This window comes from Triturus cristatus, chromosome 2_1 (genome assembly GCF_964204655.1).
Source record: "Triturus cristatus chromosome 2_1, aTriCri1.1, whole genome shotgun sequence".
In the NCBI taxonomy this organism is placed as follows: Eukaryota; Metazoa; Chordata; class Amphibia; order Caudata; family Salamandridae; genus Triturus; species Triturus cristatus.
In genome coordinates, this window is record NC_140581.1 from 176,218,130 (window position 1) to 176,241,295 (window position 23,166).

Here is a 23,166-nt window from a genome sequence, read left to right on the forward strand (position 1 = left end):
CTAAAAAAGTTCGCCAAGGATCCCAAGAAAGGGATTGATCGCGCTTGGCGGGGTTGCCAAGACAAGCTCCTGGATGTGGTCGGGCCCCTGGCAAAAATTTTGGAAATGGCCCTGGAGGCGCAGGAATCTCGGAGTGCGATCGATCCACACGTGCTAGCAGGCTGGACCCAACGAGCTGTCTGCTTGTTAGGGAACGCCAACTGCGCGATATCGACAGAACGCAGGAAATCGATATTAATGCGGATGGACGCCAACCTTACTGAGCTGGCCGCGTCGGAACCTGGGCCGTTGGCGGACGGGAACCTCTTTGGGGACCGGTTTGTTAAGGATGTTGCGAAGTATGTGGGCACGTTTACTACCCTGGACAAGGCTCAAGCAGGGATCAAGCGCGTGTTTCACGCCGGTGTTTTCAATAGGGCCGGACGAGGGCGGGGACGCTCGTTTGGCCGACAGCACACTCAAGGTCCCCAGCGAGGAGATTTCGGACGCGGCAGGGGTGACTGGGACTCCACCCGTGGTGGTACCTTCTACCCCACCAGACAGCGCTTCAACAAACGGCGCTTTAACAAAGGCTCCTACCGTGGAGGATTCCAAGCCGCTGATTCCTCAGGTGAGCGCTTCAGATTTACTTCCTCTTCCCTTGGGGGGGCGTACTCGGTATTTCTTTCACAATTGGGCTCAGATATCACAAGACGCTTGGGTACTACAGACTGTTCAAGGGTTCCAACTAGAGTTTTTTCAGACGCCCCGTCAGGTACAGCGCCCCAGACAGCTTTCTTTTTCCCAACGCGAGTGCGATTTCATAGATTCAGAAATAGACGCATTGCTGCAGAAACGCGCGATAGCTCCTTGCAGAGAGGGCCCTCGCGGTTTCTGCAGCAATATTTTTCTGGTACAGAAGAAAGGAGGCGGTTACAGGTTAGTACTCAATTTGAAGGATTTCAACCACTTTCTTACCTACAAACACTTCAAGATGGAGGGCATCCATCTATTGGCGGATCTACTGAAACAAGGGAACTGGTTGGTCCGTCTGGACCTGAAGGACGCTTATCTGTCCGTTCCCATATATCGTCCCCACCGCAGATTTCTTCAGTTTCAATGGCGGAACCGGTGGTACGAGTATTTGGTCCTTCCTTTTGGACTTTCCTCAGCACCGTGGTGCTTCACCAAGGTGCTGAAGCCGGTCGTGGCCTACCTCAGAGAACAAGGGGTTCGCATGATTGTCTATTTGGACGACATGCTCATTATGGCGCAGTCTCCGGAGCTAGTGGCTCGGCACCTGCGCATGACCATTCATACTTTGCAGAACCTGGGGTTCGTGATCAACGAACCGAAGTCGGTCCTCTCTCCCACGCAGACGATAGACTTTCTGGGGTTCGTCATAAATTCTCAGACGGCCCAACTCTGTCTCCCGAGCTCCAAGCTACGGGACATCAAGAAGGAGCTACGCTCGTTTCTATCCAAGCAGATGGTCTCGCTCAGGGGGATTGCCCGCATAGTGGGCCTCCTTGCGTCATCCATTCAGGCGATATTCCCAGGCCCCCTGCACTACAGGGCCCTTCAACGCCTAAAGATCCAGCACTTACAGAAGGGCCTTTCTTACACAGACGTAGTCCCCCTCACCCAGGAGGTGAGGGAGGAGATGCAGTGGTGGTTGGCCCACGTCGAGGCGTGGAACGGCAGAGCAATCTTCGGCTCGTTGCCAGAGGTGGTCATAGAGTCCGACGCCAGCCGTTGGGGTTGGGGAGCGCGCTGCGGAAATATGTCCACAGGGGGACGGTGGTCCCTGGAGGAGTTAAATCTTCACATAAATTGTCTGGAGCTCCTCGCAGGATCCTTTGCGATCCGGACGTTGGGCCCCCGGCAGATCTCATGTTGCATCCTTCTTCGGATGGACAACGTGTCGGCAGTCCGATACATCAACAAATTGGGGGGCACGAGGTCCTCGATGCTGGTGGAGGTAGCGAAGGCCTTTTGGCATTACTGCCTAAACAACCAGATATCGGTGGTAGCGGAGTACATTCCGGGTCAGTCCAACGTGGTGGCGGATTGGAACTCTCGCCACCTCAAGGACTACAGCGACTGGCAACTTTGCCCGCGGGTGGTTCACTGGTTACAGGAGATTTGGGGACGCTGCGAGATCGACCTATTTGCTTCCAGGCTGAACCGTCAAATGACGCAGTTTTTCAGCTGGAGGCCGGACCCTCTGGCGCTGGCGACAGATGCCTTGGCTCAGGAGTGGTCTCAACAGTTGAACTACGCGTTTCCACCGTTCATCCTCATTCCCCGAGTGTTCACTCAAGTGATGCGTCAGAAAGCGGAGGTGATACTGGTGACTCCCCTGTGGAAGTCGCAGCCTTGGTTCCCGTTGCTGATGGAGGCGAGTTGCGACTTCCCCAGGCGGATCCCTTGGTCCTCGACCATGCTCCAGGGCCCTCAGGGGGAGACACACCCGATGGTGCTATCGGGGCACCTGACCCTGATGGCCTGGAGACTTTCAGGCAGCGTTGGCAAATGCCAGGATTTTCGGACCAGGCTGCAAACTTTATCAATCAGGCATGGGCCCCCTCTACCAAGAAACGATATTCTTCAGCCTGGGGATGCTGGGTTCGTTGGTGCGTGGGACAACATGTGGATCCCGTGGGGGCAGGATTACCCTATGTTGTAAATTTTCTTTCGGAGAAGGCGTCGCAGGGTTTAGCCTACCGCTCGGTTAATAACTTCCGCTCCGCCATCTCGGCAGGCCACTCTCAGATCGAGGGCAAGCCTGTTGGGATGCATCCTCTCATCTGTAAACTCCTAAAGGGCATTAGAGTAGCCAATCCTCCCAAACCAAAGTATTCCTCTTTGTGGGACGTCTCGCTGGTTCTGTCCCTCTTCAATAGTTGGCCGGACAACAATAGGTTGTCCAGGAAGCAGTTGTCGGCCAAACTGGCCATGTTACTTTGCCTAGCGGCTTGCAGACGTTCCTCGGATGTTAAAGCGCTCGATATTACAGGTAGAGTATTTACTCCAGAGGGCGTTTCGTTTAATATTACGTCTAGAACAAAAACCTTGTCACGTTGTGTGGATTATCATGCTTTTCCTGATAATGCTAAACTTTGTGTGGTTCAATGTCTCAAGACTTACGAAGAATGTACCAGGTCTCTCAGGCCTGATGGTGTGGTACAACTGTTAATTGCTCTGCAAAAACCGTATAAACCTGTTACTGCGGCTACCATAGCCAGATGGCTGAAAGGTGTTATGCAAGAGGCAGGGGTAGATACCCAAGTGTTTGATGCACATTCTGTTCGAGGCGCCATGGCCTCCAAGACTTTCATGTTGGGTTCTACGGTGCAAGATATAATGCGTTCTGCAGACTGGTCGTCTGAATCCACGTTTAAACAATTTTACTATAAACCGGTGGGAGATATATCCTCTGTTGTTTTTAATCAGCGTTAAACTAGCATAATACGAAGCCTCCGGTCCTGTAATAGAATCAAAAATTAGCTAGCATTCGCGCCAAGAATTTTCAATTCTATTAAGGACACGGAGGCGAGGATTATCCCACCCGGTTAAATTACTGTAATGTAATTTCTTGCCCACCCGTGCTGTATATACTCTGTTTTGACAGAAATTACGGGCTGTTTATTTCTATTCTTTCAGGATCTGACAAGAAGATGGATTGATCCGTCGTACGGAGTGGCGTGTTTCCCAGCTGGTCTGGTGTTCTTCCACGTTGGAAGCTGTTGTTGTTGAACTTTAATACTTTTGAACTTTAATACTTATTGGACTTCTGTTCGGAGCAAAGAAAGAGGACTAGTTCCGGTATGGCTGGCTCTTATGGGGCCCTGCAGGAAGTGATGTGACATATGAATCATGAGAGAAGTGTTGTTTTTTCATGTAACAAAAGTTTTCATTGGCTGCTGTGGGTAGCAATAAATAGAAAGAGAAGCATAATCCTCGCCTCCGTGTCCTTAATAGAATTGAAAATTCTTGGCGCGAATGCTAGCTAATTTTTGATTCCTGAAGTGTTGGGATTCCGACTTCTCCACGACTTTTCTCTGAGCATTCCAGTACTCTGAACGTAACCACAACACAAGGAAGTGCCGCTAAGCATTGTGGGAGATGTTTTGACGCACACGCACAGCCGCCATCCTGAATAGGTTGTGAAGAGTGTTTCTTTCCGACTTTGACAGCTTTTTTCATTACATGCGACGCAATCGGTGTTCCGCACATCTTCCTCATTCGTATCAGCTTTATCTACAGTACAATTGTGTTACAAAGGCTATTGTGTCCGACGCTGCAATCGGTGATTCGCACACCTTCTTCATTTATCTACAGCAACTGTACAAGTGAGTTTTAGGTACTAGTGTGTGACATCTTCATTCTTCAGTGATTCCCACACCATTGCATATTTTATTTTGAAGGAATTTACCGACCCGGATATTTTTCGTTTCTATGGTACATATCATTTAAGACTTTTTCTTGTCATTACTGCTTTAAAGGCAATTTCTTTATTATGGCCAGTGGTCAAGGTGTCATTCAGCCCACGCCTTTCTTACAAAAATCAGGCAAACCTGATTTAAATTGGTCAGAGTGGCTAAGTGATTTTGAAAATGATCTCACTGCCATCGATGCTGATGGTTTCTCTCCCTCAAGAAAATTCTGAAGATGCTTTATGGAACGTTTATGTTGAAGCTAAGCTACGTATGGGAAAGCAATATTCGGATTCTTCTAGTGCCCTTTTAGAAAGATTTAATTTTGCTAGTGCCCTTTTAGAAAGATTTAATTTTGCTATGTGTAAACAATCCTCTGAAGAATCTGTAGAGGATTATGTGGGAATTTAAAGAGTTTTAGCTGAAAAATTTGAATTTAGTCCCAATGTCGATATTTATATAAGAGACCAATTTGTTTTCTATTGTTACACTAAAAAGATCCAGGAGCGTCTTCTCACTTCTCACAATCCCACTTTAGCTGAGACGATTGACATTGCCAAAAGCATCGAAAGATCAATCGTTACATCTAAAGTTTTATCCAATCACACCAACCAAGCCATGGTTCTTCCTGCACAAACCACTGTTCATCCTGCACTACCACCTACTGTGAATCTTATTTCTGATGAGAATGTTGTTTGTGCCCTTAATTCCAAGCAAACGTCTGAGAAAACGTATTCTAAGAATCAATCTTTTAGGAGTCAATTAATCTGCTTTCGTTGTGGTTCCAGGAACCATATAGGAAATAATCCTAACTGTCCAGCTATAGGTAGGAAATGTGTTAAGTGTCGCAAATTTGGTCATTTTCAAGGTGTGTGCAGGGAAGGTATGAATACAGCGTCCAACAGTAATTCCAACCTCAGTAGAGTTAAGGTATCAAACATTTCGTTAGACACTCCTGATGTTCAAGATTGTGTTTCTCAATTTGCTAATATTTTAGTTACTGTCGATATTCCTGAGCTCATAACACATTCTGACAGGCCAAGTAAAGGGCCTTTAGTTGATATTTTTATTGATGGGAAATCTTTTTTGGCTATGGCCGACTCAGGCGCTCCTGTTACCATTCTTGCGGATTGCACCGTTTACAAGTTATGGCCCAGTAGCATGCCACTTTTAACACCTGATATCAGTCCTAAAGCCTTTGGAGAACAGGACATTGATTTATTGGATCACTTTTGGGACAATGTGTGTTTGGGCAGGTCCACTAGAACCAAGAGTTATGTGGCAGTCAAAGGAAGAGACATCATAGGATGGAGGGACCTTGCCCTTCTAGGACAAGATCCCTCCCATTATTTTGGGAAATCTTCCCACCAACATTCTAACTGTTGCTCAACTTGACTCAAGTGTTGATAAATTAGTTCCATCCTTTCCTGATGTGTTAAATAATTCTGTGGGTACTGTTAAAGGTTATGAACATTCTATTGTGCTAAAGAAAGATGATGTACCTGTTGTATATAAATTTAGACCTGTACCTCTCAGTATCAGGGATGATTTAAAATTGTTACTACCCAACCTTCAATCTGAGGTATTATTTCTCCAATAATGCCTCAAATAGGTTTCTCCGGTGGTTTTAACTAAGAAGAGGACTGGGGATCTCAGGTTATGTGTGGATTTAAGATCTCTGATCAAAATATTCTCGTTGATTGTCACCCCCTACCACATTTTCATGAGATGCTAGCCAATATCGACAAATCTTAGTTTTTCTCTACAACTGACTTACATTCCGCTTACCACCAAATCCAACTTTCTCCGAGTTCTCAAGCGTTTACTGCTTTTGTGACACCTTTTAATGCCTTCAAGTACTTGAGGTTACCTTTTGGTCTCGCTTCAGCTGCAAGCGTTTTCCAAAAGCTCATGGACAATCTTTTTGGTGGTCTTCCACATGTGCAAGTGTTTCAAGACAATATTTTGATTCACACAGAAACCATGGAAGAACACTTGCAGATTCTAGAGAAGGTACTAAACATCTTACAAAATAAAGGAATGACTGTAAAAGCTAACAAGTGCAAGCTATTTGTTAGTGAGGTGGAGTATCTTGGACATCTGATTTCAGGTGAAGGTATCAAACATAAATTTTGCAATGTAGAAGCAATTTGAAATGCTCCTCCTCCAGTTGATAAAGATGCTTTACACTCATTCCTTGGACTCTGTGAATACTATGCTAGGTTTCTTCCTGGCTATGTACATCTAGTTCAACCTCTGTGGTGTCTTCTTAAGAAAGGTACTAAATTTGTATGAACTGATTCTCTTCAAGATATTTTTGAGAAGGTGAAACTTATGGTTATAAATGAACCTGCATTACATCCATTTGTTTCCAATGACAGTTCTTTTGTAACTGTAGATGCCAGTCAAAAAGGTCTTGGTGCAGTTTTTGGACAGTGGGTCGATAGTAAGGAGTACACTATTTGTTTTGCATCTCGTGCCCTGACACTCACTGAATGTAACTACAGCATCATTGAACGTGAGACCCTTGCCATTGTTTGGGCAGTTCAGAAGTTTAAAACTTACATTTGGTGTGCTTGTTGTGAAGTTTTCATCGATCACAAACCTTTGGTGTTTTTGTTGTCTGTCAATGGATTAGGTAAATCCTCTGCAAGGCTAGTGAGATTACTATCCAAGTTACAAGAGTATAATCTTGCTATCAAATATATTCGAGAAGGAAAAAACGTCCGTGCGGATTGTCTCTCTCGTATTCCTCTCCCTGATTGTAGCGAAGGTGTAGATGATTTTCACATGGATTGTGTTGTTGGTTTGATAGATGCTATTTCTATGTGCAGTGGTAGTATCTCACAAGATGAATGGTCATCTGCCATAGCACAGTATAAAACTTTAAAAAAAAGTAGAGTTGTTCATCAAAAGCAAATGGCCTGTTAGCAAAATTCTTACTAATGATTTAAGAAGTTTTGCACAAATCAGTGAAGAGTTATCCTTTGAAAATAGAGTTTGTGTGAGGAATGGTCTTTTTGTACCTCCTGTTTCCTTGAGAGAAAAGATTATCAACATTGCTCATGAAGGTCATTTAGGGGTTTCTGCTACTTGCAAGAAATTAAAAGAAATTTACTGGTGGCCAGGCATGGACAAACAGGTATCTCTTTTTGTTGATACTAGTCCAAGTTGTGTTGTCTCAGACAAACACTGGAAATTAAGCAAGAAGCCTTTGTTCCCAGTTCCATTTCCAGATTCCCCCTGGGAGAAGATTGCTTTGGATTTTTCAGGGCATTTCACCTAGTTGCCTTCAGAAAAGAGGTATTGCCTGGTTGCTATCGATTATCATTCTAAATGGATTTATTAATCTTTTGTTCAAGCCACCAATTTCTCTACTGTTATTTCTTTTCTTCAAAGTCTTTTCAGGATTCAGGATGCTCCGAACTGTGTTGTCACAGATAATGGTCAATTTTTTCTTGCTCATCAAGTTACAAATTTTCTAGAAAGTTTTGATGTCAAACATTGTCAAATTGCTTTGTAAAGTCCAGCCTCCAATGGACTTGTGGAGATGGCTAATCATTTTCTCAAGTAAGGGGTTCAAACTGCCATTGCAGCTAATGTTGATGTGAGTGATATTTTGCAAAAAAAGATTTGGGCATATCTGACGGCACCACATTCCACCGCTGGTGTTACACACTTTAAGGCACTCAGGGGTAGGGAAGCTAAATCCAAGCTGATGCCTAAGTGGTTTAGAGACTTAGCAATGGGTTCTGCTTTGTCTCAAAGAAGAAATTATTTGGAAGATCTTCAATTAATTAAGAACAGGGTAGCTGCCAAGCAGTTACTGTAGAAGAAAATGTATGCATGGTGTTTCTGAAACCAAATGTGTTGATGTAACAGTGAATGATTGGGTTCTCATCAAAAAACCCTACAAAGTTTGCAAAGGTCAGTCTAAATTCACACTTCCAGTTTGCGTTGTCAAAGTCACCAAACCTTCTGCCTTGTTAGAAGATAGAGGTTGGTGCAACAAGGACAACATTGTCAAACTTACTGACACAGAAGTGGAGATCTTTAAAAACGTTTATGCCAATAGGTCTGATGATGATGATTCTGATTTAGTTTTGGTCCTGGTTTTGATATTATAAATTTAAAAAATGCACCTAGTGATAATTCTGGGGAAGCTATGCTTTCTTCATCTCTAAACTGTTCAAGTTCTATTTCACCTGTCCATTCTTCTTCTGAGTGTAGAGCTGCCCGCAATCAGAGTGTTTGTAGGTTACCTATCAAATTGGATGACTGTGTTGTATAATTCTTCCTGTTTTTATTGGGTTTTTTGTGTGTTAATGGGAGGGTGGTGTGTGGTAAGTTGTTCACTGTGTCTTTAATTATTAGAATGCTTTCATGGAATTCTTTTATGTCATGCTATGTTCCCCTCTGGCTGTTGTTCTCTGTTCCCTTGCCGTGCAGCTGCCTCTGCCGTGGGCTAATTTCTGTATTGCCTACTTGCTTTATTACAATAAAGCACATCTGGATTTAAAGTGACGCCTCAGCGAGTTTCCTGTCTCCAACCTCTCCACTCCATAGTGGGTTTGATAGTTTATAGCTTCAGGTCATTAGCAACCCATATCAATAATCTCATCCAATATTTCATCAGACTATACACTCCAGAATGTAATTGGCACAGGTTCACATACAGATCACGTTTTTGTTTCACATTGCCAACTTGAGGTTTATTACAAGACCGGAGGCTCATATTATCCTGTCCTTTCTTACTGTTTATTAAATAGCAGCCAAGAAAAAAAGAAACTACATTACAAGGAAAACCTGTATAAAGAACTACCAACAATGACATCAAAATAGAGGCACCAATAGCATGTCAAGTAGTGTTTAATTTGTAAAAAATGAAGTGCAGGTGCTCAAATGTTTTTCGGAGACCACACCCACTTTTCTGACTCCACCCACTTGTTCTATTGGCTCCACCCACAAACTCAACTGACATTGCTGAAAGCCAGATGTAATACTGGATCTGAATTTCAACAAGAGAGCCTTGCTCAAGTAATGGTTTGATAGGAGTTTCCCCCGCCCTGCGGAAAAAAAAATCAAATAGTACCCGTTGAATGAGCCATTTATCACTTCCAGAGGCCAAATGGGTTTGGATCATAAATAGTTGAGTGGTCTGTGAAATCAATTAATTTACCAATTGTGCTTGTTACTGTTACTCACTCCCGGAGCAATATATGCGCATTTATTAAAATTCAAAATAGTAAAAAACATAGAACTTAACTGGCGTTTCCAAATGTAGTTCTGTATCACAGACAAGACAGATTACAAAAGAGGCACATATTTTCTATATGCACTGTGTTTCTTAAAATTCACTTGGTCATCAAAATACTGGAGGAAACATTTTTGAACCTCGATGTTCCCAATGTTAGACGTCTGGGGGTTTCACTTCTAGATTATCCAGCTCGTCTTTGAATATTTTCCTTAAATGAATGGTGATTCGAATCCTGAATCTGAAATCAAGATGCATTCCAGAATTCATAACCTTAGTTTAAGGGTCCTGGCAACAAAGCACCATCAGCACCAATTATCCAACTGCTTTTTTGCTTATTTCTCACACATTCAATTTAAACCTGCACACATACTACCACTCTAGGACACATATTCGAAATGTTCCAACATGCCACAGAGCTTGCAAAATGCCTTCCAACTGGACTTTTCGCATCATGCCACATTAGCTAGAGCAAATGTCTTCACAGCCTTTTCTCTCTGGTAATGTATGCTCTTTGAAAGAGCAAATTTTTCCTGGAGTGGCAGACTCATGCATGTTAACAAACAATATGATATAATTATATACTACATAATACATCAATCCCACCCTTTGTATGTTGCATAGCAACATTTTCAAACGCACAGACAGTGGTAAACTTTCTAAGCACTAAACACTGCCATGTACAAATCTATAGCCTCAGCCAACCGTTGGTCCCTCTAAAATAACTGAGAGTCAGGTAGGCACACAAATCAAAATATGTTTCTCTGGCCAAATTCCGCTGCCCTGATAGTCATGAATTCTATCACAGCATCATCCAGTGATGAATGTTTACAAACATCCTGTTTCACCACATCTAGGCGTAAGGCATGCTTACTTCCCTTGAGGGATTATATTTTGCACATTGTCACCTATGTTACCCAAAGGTGTACCACAGCGCAGTGTACTCGGTACATATTACTGGGCCTGGTCGGCGAAATTGAGTGCCTGAGTCCACCACCACCTACCATCATATGAGCAGATTCAGCACTGATTGCACCACACGTTACCTCCAGCTTGCACAGAAATGTGTTGCTTTAACACTATAGTTAATGCTTGTTACTACAACAACTCCTGCAAACACCCACCAGAGTTTCTGAAAACACACGGAGCTGCTACAGACGCCCAACCCAACGGAGCTCCAGCAGACACACAATTGAGCTACTGCAGGCACATGGACTCCTGAAGCAACCCAAAGGAGGTACAGCTGCTTCAGGCATCCGACGGAGCTCCTTTTGACACCGACAGAAGCCACTAGAGACATCCAACGGAGCTCCTGCAGACACTCATTTGACCTACTGCAGACACCTGAACTCCTGTAGAAACACAACAACGCAACTACATGCACTCAGCAGAGAAGCAACTGCAGATTATCCAATGGAGCTCCTGCAGGCAACGAGCAGGGCCAATGCAGACCCCTAACAGAACCTCTGTACGCACCCCACTGAGCTCTTGCAAACACCCTGAGTAGCTCCAGCAGGCAGCCATGGAGTTCCTGTGGACATCCGACAGAGCTGGTGCAAGTGCCTGAACACCTGCAGTCCACCAACAGAGCTCCTGCAGACATCCAGTGGCGATACAGCAGTCATCCAGTGGCAATCATACAGACACCCAATGGAGCTACTGCAGCCAACTGAGCTCCTGCAGAATTACAGCAGAACTACAGACACATAGTGGACCTTCTACAGACACACAAGCACAGATACTGTAGACCCCAACAGAGGTACTGCAGACACCTAACAGATACAGAGATACTGCAAACACCCAACAGAGATAGTGTAGACCACAACAGATACCGGAGGCACCCAACAGAGGTACTGGAGACACCCAGCAGAGGTACTGGAGAACCCAGCAGAGGTACTGGAGACACCCAGCAGAGGTACTGGAGACACCCCACAGAGATACTGCCGAACACAACCGAGGTACTGCAGACATCCAGCAGAAACACTGCAAATGATATCGGGAATGCTTTGGAGGAGCCCTGCAGGCTTTGCTCAACCATTTTAGGGTCCACTCGTTAACAGGGAATAAAAACAGTTTGTGGGCTGCCGCTGTCACACCACATTCACTCCCAGCATATGCTACTGCACATACATGTGCAATCACACCTGGGCCATGCATGGACGGAGAGTAGGACCCATCTGAAGGGGCCTGAGCCACCTGACAGACTAATTTAAAACACGAGCGCACTTTCCCGGGGAGCACAAATGAAAAGGCCTTTCCTGCTACTATAATCTGTGGCTGCGACCACTGCTGGTCCCCCCGGCTCCGTGAGCTGAAGTAGTCACATTCAGTAAAGAAGGGTTCACGTGGTGTTTCCTTCCATGTCACAGAGTCCACCTCCGAGTCACATCCCATGGCGCATCGGGCACTGAGCATTCAAGCATGATTGTTGCGTCAATGCCAAAAATCAAAAATCTCCACCTGAAGAACGGGGGCAGGTCACGGTGCAGGGTCTCCCGAGCCATGCAGGGGGACAGTTTCCATCCCTGTAGCACTGCAATATTACCACTACAGAACCCTGAACGCATTGCAGTGCTGGCCTGATCCCTAAAGCGCCGATTGTCATCTGTTGGCAGCAGTGGTCGAAGTGGGGGAAAACAAGTAGGGGAACTGTGGGTGGAGAATCAGAGGGTGGGAATAACCCAAGGATTGGATCAGTGGGCGGAGCCAGAGGTGTGGCCAGAATGCACAAACATCCCAATTTTTAATATCTGTTTGGCATTTCGCTGCCCAGTTTAATCAACCAATGGATACACATGATTATTTACGGTGATAATGAGCTATTGATATTAAATATCAATAAATCCACAAAGTGGGATATGCTTCTAATCCCAGACTGTCCCAAATACGATAAAATGTGGAAGCACAAGCCATTTGTCTCCGAGCCATGGAGTTTCTGTCATCAGCACTTCTCCCTTTTTGCACAACAGCAGTTCAAACATGAATGGCAAAAAAAAATCCTAGTTAGCAAATGTTTTCTATATAATTATGGCTCTGCTATATTTGACTCATAATGCAAGATCTGCTGCATGAGCTGACCATTTAAACTAATAAATTGTTTGTAGCTCAAACGTATCAAAATTAATAAAAAAATGTGACTTGTATTGCTGCGGAGTGGATGGCCTATTGCAAAGGTTGACTGATCACCTTTCTCACTGCTGCATTTGTATGTTACACTGGTACTAATAAGCCCCGAGTGCTCACCTGTCCAAGTGCCCACTTCTTTTTATTATCGGATTTAAAATTTTACACTGATCGCGGAGTATCGTAACTTAACCTTTCCCCTCCTTGCAATGTCATTGAATGCAAACAAAATAAACACACCTCTTAGAGCTCCGAGTGATACCTACCCGAGACCTGGTGCTGCACAATTTCCAACATGATCCTGCTTCAAATAATAGTGCCGGACTGCCGTTGCCGGTGCGTGTGTGCCTCCTGATGATAAGGCGGGCTGGCGGCGTGGAATTTAAAAAAGGTTACGCACTCACGCTGCCACCCGTCTGTCGCAGGCACACATGACCAAATCCAGCCCAATCAGAGCCCCCCCCGACCGGCAACACAAAATGAATAGGCATGGATTTATAAGTGGAGTGAGACAGAGTGAGAGACGAGTGAACACTGAACATTCTAATTCATTCATTTTTCGATGCACGCTGTAGATGTGAGTTGGCAGTGGCAATCTGGTCTAGACCCGGCCCTGATAAATAAGTGCCGGTGCTAAGCACTGGAAAGGACCGGCACAAATTAAGCACTGATGTCAAGTAACCTCAATAATTATCTTGAATGAAAGGAGTAGTTTCTCTTTTCTTGCTGTGTGCAGTCAAGATAAGTATTCTTTTCACGTTGTGCACTGTGTATTTTATCATCTTTATTGAATTGCTGGATTTCATGTCTATTTTTTGTCCATTTAGTTGTGGTATTTGTGTGGCTTTCTCACAGAGTGCCTCACCCACGCTCTGCATAACAGTACACTAGTTTCCCTCGCGCTTGCCATTGCTTTCGCTGGCTTTAGAGGTCTGACTGACTTCTCTCCATTCGCGTCTGAGCTCCAGCTGCCTTCTCACACGCATAGAATTGCCTTTCCCTCAGCGCTCCCAGGCTCATTTCTCCTCATTGTTGGCTCCGATAAGAGGTAACACCAGCTGTGGATTGGCTCCTCCTACAGACACTCCTCTCTGCCTAAGAATCCTCCTTTTTTTCATGGCCCTTTATTTTTAGCTGCTCCCCTTGGCCTCCTTCCAATATTAACCCTTTATTTACCAGCCAACATTATTCCCTGTTATTTCTTGAGTGTTGTTTTGGTAATTTATCAGTTTTTTCTTCACAATATTTATCATAAAAATGTCCTTATTATGTCTAAAGACGAAGACGAAGGCACACACTCGGGTGTTCAAGGATAATTAAAATCATTTATTAAGGATTCAGTCCAGCAGGCTATAGCAGTCCCAATGTTGGACCTTTCGAATAATTTAGAGGCTTCCCTCTCTAAAATGTTTTCCCCTGAAGGTCCCTCTACGAAGGGTAAGAAACGTATGGTCACCTTTGGTGTCGTTAGTAAAGGTGTTTCTTTGAATTCTAGTTCTCCCGCCCGAGAGGTTTCATTTTCAGAGCTCCCTTCCTTCCCTCTTCAAGTTACCCATTTTAAAGACACAAGTGATGACCAGGACGATGTCTTGGGTCACACTAATAGTTATGGGTCCCCGGAGAAAAGGTGAAAAATGTCTCCTAATGATGGTGGTGTTATTCACCCTGTGTCTAATGATTTGGTGGACCATCTTGGTGAACCCATGTTTGACTTCTCCTTCACTCATCACCCCAATTCGTCTGAGCATGTGGCTGATTATGTGTCTCATTATCTTCACCATGCTCTAGATAAATCTTCTAGTAAATAGGCTAAAGTTTGAATGTCCCTGTCCCTCCCTTCTCAACAACATTACTTCCACTCTAAAGAAAGGTGTGGACAGAGTCTAGTCCAACTGTCAGGACTGTATTTTAGATTTGGTTGGTCCTCAGACCAGAAAATTGGATTTGGTCGAGGAGGCTACGATGGAAGGCACTCAGGTGGATCCAGACACCTTATCTAAATGGGCCCAATGGGCCATTTGTATTTTGGGCAATGCCAACACCCATATTTCTCAGGAAAGAAGGAAGTGCCTGCTTCATGTTGCCACCTTTGCCGCTATGGGCAACGCCCAGCTTTCCCACAAGAAGATCTTTACCCCTCCGGTTTTTACCAGGGCTGGCAGGGCTGGCAAAGTTAGGAGTTACCTTGCCAGCCGCTATGTCACTAAGCTCCTTCGACCAGCAATCCCAGGTTGACATCTACTCTGGCTATAAACCCCAGTTCTTTCCCCGGTGTGCCCAACTATTCCATTCCAGGGGATACAGGAACAAGGGAAAACTATTTTTAGGTGAGACTTTCCAATTCTAGCCTACCTCCAGTAGGGGGCAGAATTGCTCTGTGTTTAAATTAATGGTTTTCTCTCACCACAGATGACTGGGTAATTCAAACTATTCAAGGTTATCGAATAGAACTCTATCAACTTCCTCTACAATCACAAATTCCTTGTCCCTTTCTGTTTTTTACAGGTGCAATCCCACTTAATTCCAGAAGTGATACTTTCTCTCCTAGACACAGGCCACCGAGCAATCTCAATTCGATCCTTCAGGTTTTCTCAGCAAAATTTTTCTGGTTCAGAAGAAAAACAAAAAGCTCCGCATCGTGTAAAATCTAACGTTTTTAAACAATTTTGTAGTGTACCGTCATTTCAAGATGGAAACAATCCTCCATCTCAGAGATATTTTACTTCAGAACGTTTGGTTAGTCAGGTTGGATCTTCAGCTTACCTGTCAGGGTTCAGTAACTAAATATCGAGGGACATAATATAGAATGCCCAAAATATCGGCTCCAAAATATCGAAGTACAGAATATAGAATCCCTATCTACAAAGAGGTAAGTACTAAAATATCGATTCCAAAATATAGAATGTTAAAATATAGTTAACTAAAATATCGATTTTTTTTAATGTATTAAAAATAATATAAAAGTTCTTAAATATTAAAAACAATTAAATAAAACATACTTAAAATAATATAAAAAAGCTTAAAATGTAAAAATAATAAATGTAATGTGAAAAAAAGTAGAGATTTTGTTGGATAGTGAGAGCGTAAAAATTACTATTCCCACTCCAGTGAGTGCAACAGTAGGGAAAACGTTTGATAGCGTAGGGGTAAAAATTACTATTCACACTCCAAAGAGTGCAACAGTAGGGAAAGAGTTGGATAGCGGGAGGGAAAAAATTGCTATTCCCACTCCAGAGAGTGCAACAGTAGGGAATGCGTTGGATAGCGGGAAGGTAAACATTACTATTCCCACTCCATTGAGTGCAACACTAGGAAAGCGTTGGATAGCGTAGGGGTAAAAATTACTATTCCCACTCCAGTGAGTGCAACAGTAGGGAAAACGTTGGATAGCGGGAGGGTAAACATTACTATTCCCACTCCAGAGAGTACAACAGCAGGGAAAGCAGATAGCGGGAAGGTAAAAATCACTATTCCCACTCCAGTGAGTGCAACAGTAGGGAAAGCGTTGGATAGCGTAGGGGTAAAAATTACTATTCCCACTCCAAAGAGTGCAACAGTAGGGAAAGCGTTGGATAGCGGGAGGGTAAAAATTACTATTCCCACTCCAGTGAGTGCAACAGTAGGGAAAGCATTGGATAGTGGGAGGGTAAAAAATTATATTCCCACTCCAGTGATTGCAACAGTAGGGAAAGTGTTGGATAGCGGGAGGGTAAAAATTACTATTTCCACTCCAGAGAGTGCAACAGTAGGGAAAGCGTTGGATAGCGTGAGGGTAAAAATTACTATTCTCACTCCAGTGAGTGCAACAGTAGGGAAAGCATTGGACAGCAGTTGGGTAAAATGTACTATTCCCACTCCAGAGAGTGCAACAGTAGGGAAAGCGTTGGATAGCGGGAGGGTAAAAATTACTATTCCCACTCCAGTGAGTGCAACAGTAGGGAAAGCATTGGATAGCAGGAGGGTAAAAATTACTATTCCCACTCCTGAGAGTGCAACAGTAGGAAAAGTAATGATTTAATATTAAAATAAGATTAAATTAATTATCAATACCAATACAAAAATAATTAAAAATAATTACCAATGAATAAAAATTAATTACCAATTAATAATTAATTATTGCATTTAAATTACTTCCCACCCAATTCCCCTATAAACCCACAACCCACTCCCAATAATAAAAAATACAATTAACATTGTCAATTAATTAATAAACATTAACTAGCAATTAATAAAAATTATTTGCCAATTAATAATTAATTAGCAATTAATTATCAATACACAAATAAAAAATAATTTATTTTATTACAATTAAATTACTTCCCACCCAATTCCCCTATAAACCCACAACCCGCTCCTAATAATAAAATATACAATTAACATAACTATCAATTAATAAAAATTACCAATTAATAAAAATTAATTAACAATTAATAATTAATTATCAATCATCAATACATATAAATACAAATTAATATTTAATTTACTATAATTAAATTACTTCCCACGCTATTCCCCTATAAACCCACAACCCGCTACGGAATTAAATTACGCAAAAATTAAATTACATAACATTCATTACTTTAAAAAAATTAAACATACATTACACAAATAATACATAACACATATACCACCATACATAACACAAAAAAAAAAATGATATTATGGAAATCGATATTTTAAATTCGATATTATGAAAATCGATATTTCATACCCCAATTTCGATATTCTGTCCTATCTATATTTTGGTAATTCGATATTCTGTCCTATCTATATTTTGGATTCGGTATTCTGTCCTGTCTATATTTTGGATTCTATATTTTGGTCGTTTACCACCTGTCAGTTCCGATACATCCTTCTCACGGGAAATTTCTACAGTCTCAATGGAAAAATGTGTTCTTCTGCTTCAACGTTCTTCCTTTCAGCCTTTCCTCAGCTTCTTCATGTTTCACCAAGATCCTCAAACCTGTTGTAGCTTTTCTCAGAGCTCATGGCATCAGACAGATCATCTTCCTGGACGATTTTCTAATAATGGCTCCGGACTATTTGCTCCGATTCCTTCACATCAAATTGAAGTTCTGGGTTTTCTGAGAGATACATCGCAGTCAATCCTTCAGCTCCCTCAGCACAAGTTAGCCCTTATAAAAAAAATGATTTGCCATTTCTTAACTCTCACACAATTTTCCCTCAGGTCACTGGCTCGTCTGGTGGGCCTGTTAGCCTCTTCAATTCAGGCAATTTTTCCGGGCCCTCTGCATTATCGGCCCCTTCAGAGATTAAAAAATCTGACACCTCCGCAGAGGTCTCACTTTTTCCGACCCTGTTTCTTTCGATCCAGAGTCCAAAGAAGAACTCCTGTGGTGGCTGACTGATTTGGACGCTTGGAACAGCAGAACACTTTTCTCTGCCGCCTCAAGTCTTGTCATAGAATCTGATGCAAGTCGGACAGGTTGGGGTGCAAGATGTGGTCAATTCTCGACTGGAGGTACATGTTCACCTCAGGAGTCAATTCAATTCAATTCAATTCAAAAACTTTATTCGATCATTGATTAATAATCATAAAAGTACATACATACATAAGTAATAAAACATGAGGGTACAGCAGGTTTTAAGTTAATCACATATCAAAAAAGGGTGCTTTTCCTCAAGCGTATCGATTTTAAAATATATACAGCAGTAAAAAAACAGATGTCCTGTGAATTAAGTCCAAATAAAAGCCCCATGGCCGATACAATAGTGGATACATTATATTTTTTGAAAAGTGGTTTCAGATATACTTTTCGAAGGTAGAGATAAAGAGGGCATAACAATAAAAAATGCTCCGTACTTTGCTTTGTGGTCCCATCACACGGACAGGGGGCAGTAGTATAGGTCTTCATTACAGGATACGCAACAAGCAAATGAACAATCCCCATCCGTAATCTTGTCAATACATATTGGTGGGATCGGATAGTAACCAATTTAAGGTATCCTGAAAGCCCCATTTCTTCCTTAGTGTATCTGTCGTAAAAAACATGTGAGGAGAACTGAGCAGTAGCTGCGTTACGCTTCACCATGCTAACCCTCAAAAATTCATGTTTAATCTCACTCTTCGGGATATCTAAAACACAAGAAGGGTTATCACGCACCGTGAGATTAAAAACATCATTAAATGTTCGGATGGATAATATAGTTAAGCCAGGGGATGCGGGAACATTTGTCCATGTGAAGACAATCTAAAATAATCTTTCTTGTAAAACCAGTCTGTTCCTTAGCCCATATAGATCTCCATACTAACAGGGGTCTTAATCTGATCAAGTCAGATAGATGTTCTAAACCAACCTCCTGATGGATCAGCTTTGTTGAGGCAGAAGATGGTAAACACAGGAGTTTTTTGACAAATTTGTTTTCCTCAACCTGGAGCATGTTGTTATTACAATGGCCCCACACTCAGGAGTCATTTTTGCATATCAACAGTTTAGAAATGCTTGCAGGTTCCTTTGCCATCCAGTCCTTTACAGAAGACAGGGCAAAATGCACCATTCTCTTACGGATGGACAATCTAACAGCGGCCCGATACATAAACCATCTTGGGAGAACAAGGTCCATAGTTCTTGAGGATCTCGCCAAGCAGCTTTGGGAATTTTGCATCCAGTGTCAAATCTCTGTCAGAGCAGTTTATCTACCAGGAAATTTGAATGTCGTAGCAGACTGGCATTTCAGACATCTTCAGGATTCAAGTGATTGGCAGCTGCACCCTTCAGTGTTCAGTCGTCTTTCTTCCATCTTTGGCATCATGTCCATCAATCTTTTTGACTCTCGACTCAATTCCTAACTCCCTTCTTTCTTCAGTTGGAGAGCAAATCCCATGGCTCTTGCCATGGATACCTTCTCCAGTTCTGGCCCCAATCTCTTCTCTATGCTTTTCTTTCCTTCCTCTTGATTGCACAAGTTTTTGCTCAGGCTCGCAGTCAGTTCTCTTCTTTAGTTATAACAACCCACTTTTGGCAAGCTCAACCCTAGTATCCAACTTTGTTAGAGCGCTCCTCGGTTCTCCAAGTTTGGTTTCCTCACTTTCCTGACCTGTTGCTCACCCATCAGGGTCTTTGACACAACTTGATTCTAGAGGGCTCTCTATTTCTCATTGCTTGTAGGATTTCGGGTCATCCTGGAGAACCCCAGAAATTTTGCAAGAAGCTATCTACCTCATTCAGCAATCTTGGGCCCCTGGTATGTCCAAACTCTACAAATGAAGCCTGGTTGGCCTGGTCTAGCTGGTGTGTTTACAAGGGGTTCAGATCCCGTTTCAGCAGGTGTGACTTTGATTGTCAACTTTCTAGCCTCTCTTACTTCTCAGGGTAAAGCTTATCAAACCATCAATTATTATACATCTGCGATTTCTGAATAACAGATTCGAGTAGATGGATGACCCATTGATGAACACCCAATGATTTGTCGCTTTTTAAAGGGAATAAGCTATGGTAATCCTTCTGTACCAAAATATAATACATTGTGGGATGTTAATTTGGTATTAAACTTGTTTCTCTCATGTCAAGATAACATGCACCTCCCTCTCAAGCAATTATCTGCAAAATTGACAATGCTTAATTTCTTTGAAACATGCTTCTGAATTTAAGGCTTTGGATGTGTCCTCCATCCATTATTCTCCCCTTTGGTGTTTCTTTTTAAGTTCATAGACATACTAAGACTAATCTATCTACCATTAATTATCCCTTTTTCCATTCACAGCCAAAGTTATGTGTTGGAAATTATCTAAAATCTTACGTTTCACGAACTGCATATTTGAGATCTTCCTCGGCTACCCAGTTGCTGATTTCCTTCCAGAAACCTGTTTCTTCTCCTACTTTGGCCCGTTGGGTTAAATGGATCATGTCCTTGACTGGTATTGATATTGATTCTTTTGGCGCCCATTCAGCTAGACGGGCTCTGGCCTTTAGGGCTTTTTGGGCAGGTGCCAGTTTGCACAACATTCTCAAATATGCAGACTGGTCGAATGTTAATACTTTCAGAACTTTTAATTGCAAACCTATTAAACGTGTATCTGATTCTGTTATTTCAATGCTTTGAACAAGCAAACTATGAGCCTCCGGTCTTGTATTTTCCTAGCCTTGGTGTCAGAAAGGCTAGGTTTTCTTAAAGATGCGGAGGCAAGTTTTATCCCACCACTTTCATTAACCCGCCCTGTATTGTTTCCTGCAGTTCTGGCCCCATCCTCCGGTCCTTCCACCTCTACCTAATACTTCTGAATATTCTTCTACAATGGTTCTCCATGGACAGCTTCACAAATCCTTCCATCCAACTAAAGAAGGTTGTCTCCTCTGATGTTGGCTGCCTCATGGCCTTATTGACTGTTCTGATTTCTTTTGATTCAGTATTGTTGTTTCGTTCCATGCCTCATATTGATTAACTCTCGCTTTGAGAAAAGAGGAATTACAGCTTTCATTCAAGATAATTATTATGGTTACTCCACGTGCTATTGGTGCTTCTATTGTGATGTCATTGTTGGTAGTTCTATTATTCAGGTTTTCTGGGTGATGTAGTTTGTTTTTTTCCTGGTTGCTATTTAATAAAAGGTAAAAAAGGACAGCATAATACTTGCTTCTGTGTCTTTAATAAAATCTAGCCTTCCTGACGCGAAGAGCAGAAAAATCTTCATTTGTATCTAGATTTTGATAAACACAGTACAAAATTTCTGGGTAAATGGTGCAGGTTCCAATTGACCTGCTACAAATAGTTTTTAGATAACTTAGTTGCACAGTGTGGGATTTAGGAAATTAGATTTTGTATGTCCAACCATAAAGATTTAGGAAACTCTACTAGTTACATAGAAATATCAACAGAAGCCTATGCCACTAAACACAAATAAATTTCAAAAGACCTACAGAATCAATTGTGATTCCCCACCAAAAATTATAGAATGTCCAAAAACAATATGGCAGAAACCATTTGGAAAAAATGTCAAATACAAACTGCACATGTTAAACATCATGAAGTTAAAATGTTGTCATTCAACAGTAAGAAGTTAACATCCTGCCTTTAAACACGCTGATGGATGAAACGCTCCATACATTTGCTCTTATTACCCATTGCTGTACCAATGATGCAGCCGCAGAAGCCTACCTTCAAACCACAGACTGATGCAAAAAGGCAACACCCCCTCCTCCCCGCCCCAACTCAACAAACAAAATGGCGGCCTGGTGTCCTGAAAATAACAGCCTAGGAAGAGTTGTAGGAGTCTCACCCTGTCCCACCTCCAGACTGCTCTCCTCAGGTTGCAATGAAAGTAGGGGACTCTAGAAGAACTCCTCCTTACAACCTTACCGAGGGGAGGGATGGGAGTGCTGGCCCCTCATGTTTCAACCAGTAAGGTCTCTGCATGCCCTCGCAGGGTTAGGGTCGTAGCTACATTTAGTGCAGCATATGCAGTATGAAGTGCCCCGTCTGTCCCAACTCATGGCATTTTTTTAAACTACCAAACCAGGGGATTTTAGGAGTGGAAAGTGTATTTCCTTGCATTTGGCACATCGTAGACTTCCCATGGCAATGCCCAGCCTGAACTGTTACACTTGAGTAAACAAATGTTATAGATACTGTGCTGCCGTGACGAACTGAAACTGAAATTGCATTTATATAGCACTTACTACCTCTGACGTGGTGTTATACAGGGGGTCACACAGGAGTTTCTTGCGGGAGAAGATTTGTCTACTTCTGGTGAGGATCCCCTGCAAGCCCTACCGGTTTGTGTGAAATTGATTTTTCCCTCATTAGTTCATCCTCCAACTTCCTGGACCCAGATGGTGAACCCCTTTATACCCAGCCCGGGTCCAGCTGGTGCTCTCCCAGTCCACTAACGTTTCAGTTTAACCAATTAAGGGTTTGCCCGCCCTTCAGACAAAGGCCTAGAGCTACTGTGTGGGTGGAACGCCCAAGGCCAGCGACTGAAACCAAACCCGGCCTCACGCCTGAATTGATCCCAATCGGGTCTTCTTCACCTGAGGTACAGGATGGAACCGAGGAAGGGCAGAGAGCACGCCTTGGAGCAATGCCGTGACCATCACCTAGACATTCTAGGCCCTGTGGCTAGGCTGTGGGATATGCTGAAAACACTCCTACCAACCCGCATTATTGTTACAACCCTACTCTGAGGAGCTGGGGGCGAGGGGCAGGGGACCATGTGCTTCATGGGTGATGCTACTGCCAACATAACTGCTGAGTGTTGCAAGTTTGTGCATATATGGATTGCAAAACAATTGTGTATTAGTTGAGGGGGTTAAGTATCAGCCACAATCCTTGTCAAGGTGAACCCTTAAAGCCACCAGGTTAACCTGAGCTCAACCTCCTATAGCTGTGACATAGAGACAGACAGGCTTAACT

General features: G+C 42.9%; 1 protein-coding gene across 1 annotated transcript in view; it reads right to left on the reverse strand.

Moving 5' to 3' along the window:
- Positions 1-23,166, reverse strand: part of LOXHD1 (lipoxygenase homology PLAT domains 1) — a 1,221,805-nt gene that overhangs the window by 1,197,803 nt on the left and 836 nt on the right. The gene's annotated exons all lie outside the window — the stretch shown is intronic.